The 15,168-nt window shown below is 52.5% G+C and overlaps 1 non-coding gene across 1 annotated transcript; it reads right to left on the bottom strand.

Moving 5' to 3' along the window:
* Window positions 1-13,771: 13,771 nt before the first annotated feature.
* LOC139020265 (U1 spliceosomal RNA) lies at window positions 13,772-13,928 on the bottom strand. The gene has a single exon (XR_011473271.1). It is a non-coding gene; the product is annotated as a U1 spliceosomal RNA (small nuclear RNA).
* Between the last annotated feature and the right edge of the window lie 1,240 nt (window positions 13,929-15,168).

The following is a 15,168-nucleotide window of genomic DNA, read 5'->3' as shown; positions in this document are numbered from 1 at the left end:
CTCTCGCCTCCTCAGCAGCACTAAGGATGTCTGACTGCAGCTTAGGCTTGCTCCCCGCTGGCATGTAGACATCTTCCGAGGGCTCCCAGGCTGCCAGAGGGATGTCTGACTGCCAGCTTAGGGCCAATCTCCCAGGGAGCAGGCCTAAGCCAGCAGGTAGAGATCCCCCGAGGGGTCCCAGACTGTGAAGAGGGCACAGGCCGGGCTGAGGGACCCCCCCCCCCCCAAGTGCACAAATTTTTGTGCACCGGGCCTCCAGTTAATAAATAAAAATATAAAAATGAACTTTCACATACAACCATAAACCTTTCGCCCCACCCTATATTACCCATTCTGCTCTGTTGAAAGGGTTAGACTTGTGAGCATGTCAAGGGAGGGCCTTTTCCCTGTCCTGCTGGCTATAGCCTTGAACACGTTTCCCAGTGCTGGGCAGTGCTGGTCCTCTTGCTCTGCTTCCCACTCTCAGACCAGCACACTCCTCTATGGTGAGGCTGGGCCAGGGTTGAGTGGCCAGTAGAACTGCTGGGGTAGCCCCAGCTTCCTCAGTGAACTCCCCTCCCCTCCACCCTGCTCCTCCCAAGCTTCTCCCTCCTCATTCATATGGTTGCTGTACCAAAATACTTTTGGCTCCATGTAACAGAAAGCCCATGTAAGTGGGTATGCAAATAAGTAGGCTTGTGTGGCAGCTCCATGAAATCAGAGAGACCAAGGATCATTCCAGCTCTCTTCTCTGCCATCCCTAATGTGTGACTCTCATTCTTGTGTTTCAGTGTGGCTGCTGGAATCCAGCCATCACATCCATATTCTAGGGAGCAGGATGAGGGATTAGGGGAGATGGCAACCTACTTTTGGTCTCTATGGATTGCCTTTTCTGGACATTTCATATAAATGGAAGCATATAGTATGTAGTCTTTTGTGTGTGGCTTCTTTCATTAAGCATAATATTTTCAAGTTTCACCCAAATTGTAGTGTGTCAGTGCTTTATTCCTTCTTATAGCTGAGTAATATTCCACTGGATAGACCACATTTTGTTTACTGTTCATTGGTTGCTAGACATATTCTTTCCACTTTTGAGCTATTGTGAATAATGTAGCTATAAACATTCATGTATAAGTTTTTTGTTTTTGTTTTGTTTTTAATCCTCACCTGAGGATATTTTTTTCCATTGCTTTTCAGAGAGTAAAAGGGAAGGAGGGAGAGGGGGAGAGAGAGAGGGAGGGAGGGAGGGAGGGAGGGAGAGAGAGAGAGAGAGAGAGAGAGAAGGGGAGGGGAGGGGAGGGGAGGGGAGGGGAGGGAAAGAGAAATAAATGGATGTGAGAGAGACATTGGCTGTTTGCCTCCCACATGTGCCCCAACTAGGGGTGGAGAGCAAACCCATGTATGTGCACTTGACTGGGAATCGAACCCACAACCCTTGGGTGTGTGGCTGATGCTCTAATCACTGAGAAACACTGACCAGGGCCATGTACATGTTTTTATATGGACATGGTTTTTTTAAAATAAATATATTTTTATTGATTTCAGAAAGGAAGGGATAGAGAGAAATATCAATGATGGAGAGAATCATTGATCAACTGCCTCCTGCACACCCCCTACTGGGGATCAAGCCTGCAACCTGAGCATGTGCCCTGACGGGGAATCCAACCAGGACCACTTTGTTCATAGGTCGATGCTCAACCACTCAGCCCATTGTCTGTCGGGCATTGTGGACATGTTTTTAATGCCTTTGGGTATTTACCTAAGAGTGGAATAGAAGAGTCATATGGAAACTCATTGTAACCTTTTTTTCTTTTTAAAATAAATCTTATTGATATTTTACAGAGAGGAAGGGAGAGGGATAGAGAGTCAGAGACATCGATGAGAGAGAAACATCGATCAGCTGCCTCCTTCACACCCCCTACTGGGGATACACCCACAACCAAGGTACATGCCTTTGACCAGAATCGAACCTGGGACCCTTCAGTCCGCAGGCTGACGCTCTATCCACTGAGCCAAACTGGTTAGGGCTCATTGTAACCTTTTGAGAAACCACCAAGCTGTTTTCCAAAACGGCTGCACCAATTTTACATTCCTGTCAGCAGTATGCAAATAAGTGATCCAATTTCTCCACATCTTTGCCAATAGTTATTATGTCTTTTTTATTCTAGCTGTCCTAGTGGGTATGAACTCGTTCAGATTTCGATTTTCCTTTCCTTGAAGGCTAATGTGTATTTATTTTTAATCTTTTTTTCCTCTGTTCTTCAGGTTAGGTCATTGGTACCAGTTTCTCTAAAGATTCTTTTTTTCTGCCATCTCCAATCCGCTTTTGAGCCCATATAGCAAAACTTTTATTTCAATTACAGTTTCAGCTCCATTTTAAGGTAGTTTTATTTATTTATTTTTGAAATGCTCACCCAAGACTATATTTTTATTGATTTTTTAGAGGGGGGGGGTGGAGAGAAAGAGAAAGAAACATCAGCTGGCTCCCATAGGCACCCCAACTAGGGATCAAATCTGCAACCCGGGCCTGTGCCCTGACTGGGAATCGAACCTGCAGCCTTTTGGTGCATGGGATGACGCCCCAACTGAGCCACCAGCCAGGGTGAGATTCCTCATGTCTTCATTGATTGTATATTTTCCTTCAACTATTTGAGCATATTTTCCTTTTAAAATTCTTTAACAGATTTAAGTAGCTACTTTGAAGTCTGTGCTAAATTCAGCACCTGGGCCTATTTATCATTAATCTATTCATTGTTCTTTCCTGGATATAGATTTATGTTCCTGTTTCTTGGTGTATTTAGTAATTTTTGGTTGAAAACTGGGTATTGTGGATAAAACATTGTAGTACTCCAGAGTCTGTCATGTTCTGCAGAGCTCGGCTGTTTATTCTGGGAAGCAGTTACTCTGCCCGGATTCACACTGTGGATTTGCACCCCCTGGATGCAGATTCCTGTGCTTACAGCTGCCCACTCCTGCTCTAAGCCTGGTCCACAGGTCCGCCTTTTTCCTGCAAAGTCTGGTAGTTGGCAGGGACTTGGGCCATGTTGGGCTCCTCCTCTCCGTGGCTTCCTTGCTGGGACAGGATTCCCACACCTTCCAGCTGCTCTGCCTTCTCTGGGCTCTGAGCCCATCCTGCTTCGGAGTTTGGCCACCTGAGGTGCATGTGCTGGAGGGTGCTCAGGGCAGAGAAGTATCTCTGCTCTCGCTCCGCATTGGCCTCTCAGGAGTAAACGGCTCTTAAAGCTTTCCCATGTCACCTGGTTGAACTTCAGGGGTGAGGGCAGCTTATGCTAAAAATCTGTGTCTGGTTCCTCCCAAAGGTCTCACGCTGCAGGATTTCCCTTTCAATGCCCACAGCCTTCCCAGCCCTCCAGTCCCTCTACCACCTCACACACACACGCTTACTGTTTGCAGGATCTTACTGCTGTCTGAATTACCAGTCGTTTCTCCTTCTTACCCATCGCCTCTCCAGCTTGTAAAAGAGTTCATAGTATGGACTCAGTACATGATGAATCAATAAATGTCCCCTTTGTAAAACTGAAAAACAAAATGTGGCAATTAGTCAGTGAACAGCCTTTGGGCAGAATGGTGTGTGTGTCAGGAGCCGTAGCTCTAAAATACCTAGCGTAGAGGCCTGGCCGGCATGGCTCAGTGGTTGATTGTTGACCTATAAACCAGAAGGTCACGGTTCGATTCCCGGTCAGGGCACATGCCTGGATTAGAGGCTCGATCCCCAGTAGGGAGCATTCAGGAAGCAGCCAATCAATGATTCTCTCTCATCATTGATGTTCCTAGCTCTCTCCCCTTCTCCCTCTCCCTTCCTCTCTGAAACCAATAAAAATATATTTAAAAAACAATATCTAGCGTGGAACGTTGGACCAGACCCCTAGCCTTCCTGTGCCTCAGATTCCTCACTTATCAGGCATAATCAGCCCTTATTTTCCCACTTCACAGGCCTGACATGTATAGACATGGTTGGGGAAAGTGGAAGGTGCAAGCATAAAATGCAGGCTACCGCGGGCGTGTCCCAGCAGTTTTACATGCAGCATTCTTACAGTCTTTGCCAATCAGATGCTGGCTGTGCTGTCAGGTCCTGGCATCCAGCTGGGGTCCTGATTCCCAATGATGATGATAGGGAAGAAGAGGAGTCTGTTTGCCCACCTCACCTGCCTGTCAGGTGCGCTGGCCACATGTTCACAGGCAGCTGGTGAAGCCGAGTGCGGCCCCCAGGCTCCACCACCACCAGACTTCACCTTGGGTTCCTCTGAGTCCTGAGCTCATCAGTCTACCCTTTTCAATAAAAATGATTTAAGAAACGTTGTGATTTCATTTCTAAACCTTGGTAAGATTTCACTTGCATAAATCCTCGGATCAGGGAGGAAAGAAAGACTTGGTCAGTTACAGGGGACACTGTCCTGTGGTCTGCAGTGTCTGTCTCAGTGGGTTGCCTCCTCAACACTTCATTCTGGATTCACGGCTCTTGTTTTCCAAGTCCCTACCCCATCTCCTAGGCGACAGTTCCCGCGGTGTGGAGCTGCCTTGGGCGGTGGCATTTCCAATGAAGATAAACATTCTTTGTTCTGTGGGGTGGTTGGCTGGGAAGTTTGCTTCGGGAGCTCTGCTAAGCAAGCCTAACTTTATTCCCGGGAAGGAAACCCGTCTCCCAACTTCCCTGCTTGTCTGGAGGCTCTGGGGCAAGTGGCCCGCGTCTGAGTCCAAGCCCACTGGACCTTTTCCTAACAGGTCTCCTAGAGGGAGTGTTCCTGGGTGAGGAAGAATGGAATTCATCCCAACTGGGTTCCCAGAGGGGGTCTGGCAGCTCCTTGGAAGTTCCACGGGGAAGGGGGGATGGGAAAGCAGGTGGTGAGGCGAGAAGAGGTGAGTCCACGAGGCTCGGCTACAGCTGTGTGTGTCCTCAGCTAAACAACTACCCTCTGCCGCCGAAGGGAGCCCAGTGGGAAGCCACCTCTGTCTTAGGGGCGAATAGCACGAGCCCATATTACCTTAAAACTGGCCCACAGGGTAGCGGTCATCTGCACAGCAGGTGGGTGGGTGTCATTAAGAGTCTGGCTGGGAGACAAACGCATTGTGTGAACAGAGCTTAGCTGTGGCCAGAGCTGTGTACCGGTGTACAGAGTTGTTGACACAGAAAAGGTAAAAAGAGAACTAACTCTCAGGTTCAGGTGAGCAGCAGCCAACCCCACCCACCCCCTGAGCTGGGGATGAGGGAACGGGAAGCCAGGCTTGGAGGAGGAGGAGGCTCCAGGGAGCACTCCGACCCCTGGGAGGGCTGCCCAGGGCACTGTCTTCCAGGGACACAGTGTCCGAGGTGGGGGAGTTGGGAACTGCTGCCATGGCAGGAGGTGCCACCATGGTGCAGGGGTGGGTGTGGGGAGCTGAAGCAGCTGTGGGACAGGGAGGGCAAGTCTCTTCACCCAGCTCCGCTGTTGCTCCCTTGGCATGACCTCCGGGAGCTGGCAAAGCAGGCGGTGCTTGGAGTGCCAGACTCAGCATCACCTGCGGAGGGTGGGGGTGGGGGTGGGGCTGGGGGTTGGAGCTGAGAGCAGTCACCTAGGAGCTGGCACAGGCTGGATCTCTTCTGAGCGTTTCTAAAATCCTTCATGCTACCTTTTCTGGAATGGTATTTATTGATAGGTGTTTGCCTATCTTTATGATATGGTGGTAAAAGTTCTGAAGGATAGGGCAGGGAGGCTCTAGGGCAGGGGTGGGCAAACTTTTTGACTCAAGGGCCACAATGGGTTCTTCAACTGGACCGGAGGGCTGGAACAAAAGCATGGATGGAGTGTTTGTGTGAACTAATATAAATTCAATGTAAACATCATTACATAAAAGGGTACGGTCTTTTTTTTTGTTTTGTTTTATTCATTTCAAAAGGGCCGGATCCGGCCCGTGGGCCGTTGTTTGCCCACGGCTGTTCTAGAAGCTTTCTCAAGGCCCAGGCAGGGCAGCAGCCCAACAGGATGCTCCAGTCCTGCCAGTGCAACCCTCACCCCCGCCCCCCCCCCCCCCCCCCCCGCCGCCCTGAGGCTCCTCCTCTGAAGCCCCCGCCCACTCGGGACTTCAGACAACTCCGCAGCTCCACCGGGGACTGCCACCACTTCTGCCGAGACCCTCGGCCCCACTGGTCACCTGGGGAGGGTGGCTAGTGCTCGTGACCCACGTGCCTCTCTGTGGCTCCAGCTCTGCCCTGTGGGTGTGCTCTTCTCTCCTACCCCTGCCCCGAGCCCCTGCAACCAGAGCTCACAGCCCAGCGGAGGGACAGACGTGCGACCCCATCGTGCCACCTGGGGTCAGAGCCTGCTGCTCTGCTCACACCTTAGTGACGAGTGACCGTGGAGCTGCCTGGCTAGCCCTCTGCTGCCTTGGATGTGAAAACAAAACCAAACCCATGTGTGCGTTTGAACCACTGTAACATGCCCTTTCTGCTAAATCACCAGATCTCATTCTCAGGGACACGGCCTCAAGCGGGCAGTTCACTCCAGAGGACGTGCAGGCTCGGTGGGAGGCGGCAGCACCCTGCGGGCAGCAGCAGGCGGTCAGGGAAAGGCAAGTGGGTGCAGCAAAGGCATCAGACAGGGTTTGTGAGACGGGACTGCTCCTCCCACTGCCAGTGGGAGTGTAAGGGGCACGGCCTTTTTGGAGGACAGTTTGGCCACAGATGTTTTATGATGTAAAGTACATGCCCTCCGGCCCAATAGCATTTCCAGGTCTTTTTAGAGACCTCGCCCCCAGGTGCACAAGAGGCTTGTAAAGAATCTAAACTTCTGTTTTAGTGAGATTGTGAAATAAACAGTTGCATGCGTACTAAAAAGAATATCCTGAAGTAGAAACAGCTCCAAGACACACATTAAAAAAAGAAGCTGTAACAAAGTGTACCATTTATGTAAAAAAACAAAACATAAACAGATTTGTGTATATGTGAGTCTATGTGTTACGGGTTGAATTGTGTCTAAGATGTTGATGTCCTAACCCCAGGACCTGTTACCGTGGCTTTAGTTGGAAAGAAGATCTTTGTAGATGATCAAGATGAGGTGAGGTCATAAGGGTGGGCCCAGCAGGCCTGGTGTCACAGCCATTAGGATGGTACTGAAAAAAACTCCTAAAAACCAGAACATAAGGAGTGCTGGGGAGGATGTGGAGGACGCGGAGTCTGTGTGCACTGTTGGCGCATGTGCAATGGTGCAGCCACTGGGAAAACGGTGTGGAGGCTCCTGAAAAATGGAAAATAGAATTAACACACGATCCAGCAATTCCACTTCTGGATATATACCCCAGAGAACTGAACGCAGATCTCAAAGAGATATTTGCATTCCCATGTTTATTGCAGCATTTTTCACAATAGCCAGAAGGTAGGAGCAACCCAGGTGGCCATTTGGGACAGCCACACTGGAAAAGGACCCAGAGTGGAGGGAGCTGGCTCAGGCTATGGCTGAGAGCCACCAGCAAGCCCTGGCTCTGCCACCAGCTCCGTCTGTGAGTGGGCAGGTCACTTCCTGTTGCTCCGGCCAGATAAACACTGGCGCTTACTCTTCCAGCTGGCATGGCTTTCGCCTCTTGGGAACAACAGCCCCATTGTACCAGCCAGGCATGCCATGCGTGCCTCAGACTCATTCAGCCCAAGGAACCGTGGGGACCAACTCCCCCAGAGTGGCCCGGGGACCCTGAGGTCAGACCTGTGACATCAGCACCCTCACACTGGCTGAAAGGACCCACACAGCTCAAGTTGTAACTCAATGGTTATCTGAAAGGACAGGAACCCGGAATGAAGGACCCTTCTCTGCTTTCCCACCTACGATGCAGCCAGCCTGCGTCTGGCGCCCATGAAGCAAGCCCTGCCCTCGGGGTCCTGCCCGAACGCCTCCCGGGCACACAGGTCCCTTTCACTGAGCTGATGCAGATGGCTCCTGCCAGGCACTTGAGGGGCGCTCCCAGAGAGGCTGGCACTGGCCGCTGCTGTCCTCTCGCTCTCAGGGATGACCCTGCCTGTTGGCACCCTGTTCTCCTGGTTTCCTGCGTGTGGGTGTGTGAGTCTGAGGGGCAGGAACTGGGTAGGGTCCCATTCCCAGGCCAGCCTGTGTGAGGGTCAGTATGTGCCTGACCCCCGCATGGCGCCCCCTGCTGCCTGTCCCCACCGAGGGCAGACAGCTGTGCTGTGGGTGGTTGTAGAAATGTCAGCTCAGCTCTAGCTTGGCTGGTGAACAGAGACATGGCCCTGGAAACAGGCAAATTCAGTTTGCTGACTGCATAAAGCTCTGAACTGAAACACGAACAGGGGCCTCAGGGCAAAGGCTGGGCGCTGGGACTTGCACCCCGGACAGAGGCCGTGCGTCGTCGGTGCCTGCTCTCCCTCCAGTGGTGACTTGTGAAGACACCGTTGTGTGAGGCAGGCCGTACTGTGGGCAATTTGAGTGGGCAAAGGGTTAAGGCAGAGCTTTCTCCATTAATTTGGACTAAAATGGTTTCTCTTGGGTAGAATTAGCACTTTACTGTATAGGGGAGGGGAAATTTTCCTTCTTACCCTCTTAGGTTCTATACCTGAGTCCTGCAAATTAAAAGACAAACTAGCAGGAGAAAAGGTACAGTTTTTTATTATGTGCATGGTGGCTTCACAGAAAACGAGTGAGAAACCCAAAGAAGCTGCTAGAAAGGGGAGAAGTAACTAGACACATGAAGAATGTTTGGGGCCTTGGCTGGGCAGCTCAGTTGGTTAGAGTGTTGTCCCCATACCCCAAAGCTGTGGGTTTGATCCCCAGTCCAGGCAGACCAAGAACCCAAGGAACTTTGTCTTTCTAACGAAGAGAAGACCAAGTTCTCGTTTTGCATCAGTGTACTTTGATATTAAGCTTCACTTTTTAACAATTTAATTCATTCAGCCCTGGCCAGTGTTTGATTCCTGGTCAAGGGCATGTACCTGGGTTGAAGGTTCGCTCCTGCCCCTCCCCCCTCCCAATCTGGGGCATGTGTGGAAGGCAACCAGTGGATGTGAGACACATGGATCTCCCTCTCTCTCTCTCTCTCTCTCTCTCTCTCTCTCTCAGCGAGTCTGGCCAGGCTAAGGCAGGAGCAGGAAGCTCGTGTGTGTGGTCTTCCTCACCCCCCATGGCTGATGGACACTGACCCCCAAAGAAACACCTGGGCTTCCTTAACCTCCAAACATCGCAGGACCCATTTAAGTGCATCCTTGTGGCTTCATGGCCATCGAGAGCCCAGCTCATGGGGGCAGGTGGCCACATCACCTGCTCTAGGAAGTTAGAGTCCAGGTGGCCTTTGGCCTAGGCTGCCAGGCAATGGCTGCCCAGTGTGGAGGCCTGCGGCCAGGCGAGGGGCACCAGGAAGGAGAACCAGGTTGGCAGGCCCCCTGCTGATGCCCTGCGAGATGGACTGGGTACCTGGTGCCCCATCTTGGTGACCGGGGCCCTCTGCTGGCGTCCTCTGCAGGCAGTGTCCTGGAGTCCGAGGCGCTCTGTTCCTGCCACAGGCTGGACCGGAGGACAGGGACACTCCAGTGCCTCAGGGCTGAAGGCAAGGGAAAGCCAGAGCTGACTCTCTTTGGGGACACGCTCGCTCCACTGGGTGTTCAGCACTTTTCATCCACGGTCCTCCCGCCTGACAGACACCAGACACCTCAACTTCAAACGCAGGAAGGACAATACTCTCAACAATAAAGATTAAAAAAACACAGCTCTGGAGCATTGCACTGTAAATATCCAAATAATAATAATGATGATGATAAAATGGAATAATTTTTCTTCCAAAAAATGCAGGAAGGACAGATAACGGCCCAGCCTCAGGGACAAACGGGGCCTCTTAACCTGTTGTCTCCCTCCTTGGGTAGACTTCTGTGTCTCGGCCCTCCTGTTAGCAAGGAGAGTGAGCCGGGCCTCTGGCCCCAGCGCTGGCTCCTGCGAAGAAAATGCAACGTGTTGGCTCAGAGGCTGCCAACTGGTCACCCCCAGGCTGATTCCGGCCCCGACATGTTTGAATGTAGCCCAGCCAGCGAACAAGTTTACCATTGAACATTGGAGGTTTCTGATATAAACCTAGATTTCCAGCTTTTTTAAAAAAAATAAGAAAGTGTGGCAACAATGGGCCCTGGTTCTGGTAAGTGTGTGGAGCTGAACAGTGGCTGCCCCCAGGCTCCCCACAGTCCCCATCAGCCCCAGCTGCCTACCCGGCTGCAGCCCTCGCGGTATCTGGTTGGGGCAGCAGCATCCGAGGTCCTTCAGGAGGTGCCTCCCGGGGCAGTGCCAGCCCAGCATGCAAAGGCGTGGCTCCGCCAGCAGGTGGCGGTGCAGTGCAGGGACTGGCGTTCTGGGCTGGTCTCAGCCTGGGAGTGGTCCAGGGCAGCTTCCCCTCAGGTGAGGACTTCTCATTGCTGGGTTTTTAAAAACAGCTTTGTGGTATAATTGACATACAATATACTGCACATATTTAACTTGTTACAATTTGACAGATTTGGATTTACATATACGCCTGCAAAACGATTACAGTCAGGATCATGAGCATAACAGTTACTCCCAAAAGGTTCCTCTTGCCCTCCCCCCACTCACAAATTTATTTCATTTTCTAGAAATGTTTGCCTGTCTCCTTTCCCTCAACATCATTATTTTGAGATTCACCCATGCTGTTGCTTTTATAGTAAACTAGAGGCTCCAAGCACAAAATTTGTGCATTTTTTTGGGGGGGGGGGGGTCCCTCAGCCTGGCATGCGCCCTCTCGCAGTCTGGGAAGGGGCCTAAGCCATCAGTCAGGCATCCCTAGTGCTCCAGCCACCACCACTACGCTCACCAGCCATGAGCCCAGCTTCTGGCTGAGCAGTGCTCCCCTGTGGGAGCGCACTGACCACCAGGGTGCAGCTCCTGCATTGAGCGTCTGCCCCCTGGTGGTCAGTGTGTGTCATAGCAACTGGTCATTCCACCGTCAGGCCCAAACTGGCTCTCTGACATCCCCTGAGGGGTCCTGGATTTTGAGAGGGTGTAGACCAGGCTGAGGGACCCCAACGGTGCACAGTTGGAGCTGGGGAGGGATGAGGGGCTCCAGGGCATGTCCAGCCCTTCTCACTCAGTCCCGGATCAGCTGGACTCCAGCAGCAAGCTAACCTACTGGTCAGAGTCTGTCCCCTGGTGGCCAGTGCATGTCATAGCAACTGGTTGACCTGTCTCCTGGTCAGACTTCCAAGGGGACACTTTGCATATTAGCCTTTTATGCTATTAGCAATAGATGTGACTGTATTGGGGGGTGGGCCTCTAAAGAGGGAATTAAGGTAAAATGAGGTTACTAGGGTGGGCACTGATCTAATCTGACTGGGTTCTACAAGAGGAGATTAGGACTCAGGCACACAGAGGGAGGACCATGTGAGGACAACGAGATGATAGGGAGGGGAAGAAAGGGAGGTGGAGGAAGGGAGCCTGCAGGATGGCTCGGAGGTGGGAATGGCTGGCTGATGTGGCCTCAAGTCCCAGCACCGGCACGGCGTCCTCCCCCACAGGAGTGGCCCCCCATCACTCCACGGTGTCCATCGCCCCATGGCGTCCACCGCCCCACGGCATCCATCGCCCCACGGCGTCCATCGCCCCACGGCATCCATCGCCCCACGGCATCCACCGCCCCACGGCATCCACCGCCCCGCAGCGTCCATCGCCCCACGGCATCCACCGCCCCACGGCATCCACCGCCCCGCAGTGTCCATCGCCCCACGGCATCCACCGCCCCGCAGTGTCCACTGCCCCACGATGTCCATCGCCCCGCAGTGTCCACTGCCCCACGATGTCCATCGCCCCAAGGCGTCCATCGCCCAAGGCGTCCATCGCCCACGGTTTCTGTCACCCATATGCCCACAGCACAGGTCGCAGCCTGCCGGTCTTTCTCTTTTAAGTTAGACGTTGGGTGACGTTGGTTAACAGGACCATACAGGGTTCGAGTGTGCACTGGTTTGATGTGTGATCTGTGCACTGCATTGTGTGCCCACCACCCAGGTCAGACCATCTCTGTTGGCAGGGCCTTTCTGGAGTAGCCACAGGCACATGGGTTGTTTCCCATTTATCTCAACTGGTTTCTCCCCATCCTGCCCCGTTGGCTGCATCCACAGCCGATTAAATTCAACGGAGGCTGCGGCAAGAGGCCAGCCCCGGCCTCTCCCTTTCAGGGAGCTCAGGGCTCCTGGGGGAGCCAACCCCAGGGCCACATACCCTTTGATGGGACAGGTGAGGGGCAAAATGTAGTTGATCCTCTCTTTGGCCATCAGGACCCACGGGGAGCAGCGGGAGTTAGGAGGGTCCTGGAGAGGAAGCCAGAAAGATGGCCGGGGCCCAGGAGGGGGCCTGGGAAGGGCTCTCACTGTCCACCCTTTCACTGAAACCACTCTGTGTCCAATTTGGCTCCTTTTTGTTGGGAACTGTGGGGGGATGCGAAGAGGTGTTATCTACCTGGTGATCTGCATACACATCAAACCGCAAATGGCACAACCTGAGGGCTGCCGAACGGCCTTGGGTAAGTCAGTCTCTGGGCCTCAGTTTTCCTGGTTATGAAATGGAACTGTGACCATCTGCCGTGGCCCACCCACTCCATGCAGATCCGAGCCAGAATGAGGGCGGCTACCCCAGAGGACCAGAGGCACCACATCCACGCACACAGGGGCCCTCCCTCCTCCTCTTTCAAAGGAAGGGGTCTGGGAGCAGGCGAGCTGGCAGAGGGCCAGGTTTGGAGTGCAGGCCCATGGCGGGTGGGACAGCACCTCCTTCTCCGCACCCTGCGTCTGGGCTCAGGAACTATCCTCCCTGCCCGTCCCCTGCCTTGGCTGTGAGCTCTGAGTGGCATCTCCTGAACAGCTTATCAGCGGGAGGTGTGTGTGCGTGTTTGTGTGTGTGTGCATGTGTGTGTGCGTGTTTGTGTGTGCGTGTTTGTGTGTGCGCGTGTGTGTGTGTGCGCGTGTTTGTGTGTGTGTGCATGTGTGTGTGCGTGTTTGTGTGTGCGTGTGCGTGTGTGTGTGCGTGTGTGTGTGCATGTGTGTGCGTGTTTGTGTGTGTGCATGTGTGTGTGCGTGTTTGTGTGTGCGTGTTTGTGTGTGCGTGCGTGTGTGTGTGTGCATGTGTGTGCGTGTGTGTGTGTGTGTGTAGGGGGGACAGGGGGCACAGTGACCCTGGTCCCCTGGGGCGGGCTTGTTATTCCCCACACCCCAGGTGGCTAACAGGAAGCCAGCTCTGCAAGTCCCCTGGACGAGGGGATTTTTCTCCGTCTGCAGGAAAGCCCCGCGGGTGTCCTGGACCCAGCCCAGGCGGCCTCCTGCTGACAGTCGGTCCTCTGTACACTTTTGCTTTCCTTTTACTCAGCGTATGATCTTCCTGGTAGTGGTTCATTGCACACGCCCTCCGTGCGCTTTGATCCGGTGACCTCATCTCCACAACCTCTAAATCTCGGACTTATAGGAAAGTGAAACCTAGCAGCGGCCCACTGTCCCCTGGGCCGGCCCGCTGACCCTTGGCTTCCTGACAGATTGGCCTGCGGCCAGCAGGGTGGCAAAGGCCCCTCCCTGCCCCCTCACCCCACCCCGGCCCAGCCCCCTCCCCTGCGGGATCCTCCTCATGGTGCCCTGGCACCTCCTGCCTCGTCCCTCCTAGTGTGTGCCGTGCCCACCCTGCAGAGGCCCCGATTTTCCTCCTCTCCCCACACAGCCCCGGGACCTGTAATGTCACTTCCTCTTTGCTCTTCCTGCTCCCAGGGCTAAGACTTCCTTCTGCTTTTTCTCCCAGTGGTATTTCTTTTTTTTCTTTTTCAGGGGAGAGGGCGAACGCAGTCCCCCACTACCACAAGTGATCGGTCACGTTTCCCATGGGGAAATGGCAGGACTCCACACACCTGGAGCGCAAGGGACAAGCCTCGCCCTGGGAGAACCACCTTCTGATCATGGTCCTCCCCTGCCAGGTAGCTACCCCAGTGCTACTTTAGCCATCTATTTTTTTTTTACATTATTTAAAAATTAAGATAAAATTTACATACACAGTATCCACCCCTTTAAAATGTCAGTTCAAAAATATAGCACTAAATTAAAGTGTGCAGTTCAGTGGTCTTTAGTTGTGCGACTCTCAGCACAATCAATTTTAGAACGTTTTTCTCACCCCAAAAAGGAACCCCAACCCCTCCGTTGTCACTCCCAGTGCTCCCTTCCCCAGCTCCTCGCACCCACGCATCTGCTTCCTGCAGATAAATACTTTCTTTTTGTACCATCTTTTTCTTTGCCAGCTTTTTGAGAATTAAGAAATGCTTCAATTAACTCTGGACATCCTAAATTTTCTCCAGGATCCCAAGTATTGCCAGCTCCTGTGACTCCCTCCAGTTCAGGAAATACACCTTCCCATTTGTTGCGCATTGGTCCAACACTCTTTCCACTACAAATTCTTCAGGCTCTGCCTCGCCAACGTTTTTACTCTTTCCGGTCTGTTTCTTTCCCGCGTTTTGTGATGCAGTCTTGTTGGAGGCCATTGTTTATTGCAGACTGAAGAGTTAATTCCCCGCCTCTGAGCTGCTCTGGGTCCCCAACCTCGGCATCTCTGTGTGTTCCTCCAGTGACTGTCACAAAATACCTCGAACAATCCACTGTAGCACATATGCTCAAGCACATGACATAATCATAAAAATCATGCTAGTATTTAAATAAGATAAATTGCATCAAGAGACTCATATTAGACATTTGCTCAGCAAATTATATAAAAATAAATTATTTGAGATTTAAATATTAGCTATTAAGTGGAAAAGGCATATAATTCTGCAAAGACATCAAGTCAAAGGAAACTCAAGCTGCAGTAGCAAGTACACCCACAATTTCCGCGTCTTGGCACAATAAAGGTTGGTTCCTCAGGCACATTACAGTCCAGAGCCCCAATTCCTAGTCAGCATTGCCTTCCCTCTTAGGTGTCCAGTGTCCCCTAGAACCTCCGCATCCTCCGCATCCAGGAAGCAGGTGGTGGAAGAACGGGTGGAGCCGTGGCCCAGAAAGAGCACATGTCCTTTCTCTCACGGTGTGTGGAGAAGGTTTAGAATGCAGTCCCAGGCTGGGCGGCTGCTTCCCGGAAGCTTGTCCTCACTTGGAATCTTGCTGAGTACCGGTACCTTTTGGGTCCAAAAGGTACTGTGTCACGGGGACACTATATGTCAATGGAGCCGATAGGCGTG

The sequence above is a fragment of the Myotis yumanensis genome, unplaced genomic scaffold (genome assembly GCF_028538775.1).
Source record: "Myotis yumanensis isolate MYYU_CA2020_CCGP unplaced genomic scaffold, mMyoYum1.0.hap1 SCAF_11, whole genome shotgun sequence".
NCBI classification, from domain to species: domain Eukaryota; kingdom Metazoa; phylum Chordata; class Mammalia; order Chiroptera; family Vespertilionidae; genus Myotis; species Myotis yumanensis.
This window is presented reverse-complemented; position numbering and strand designations above follow the sequence as displayed.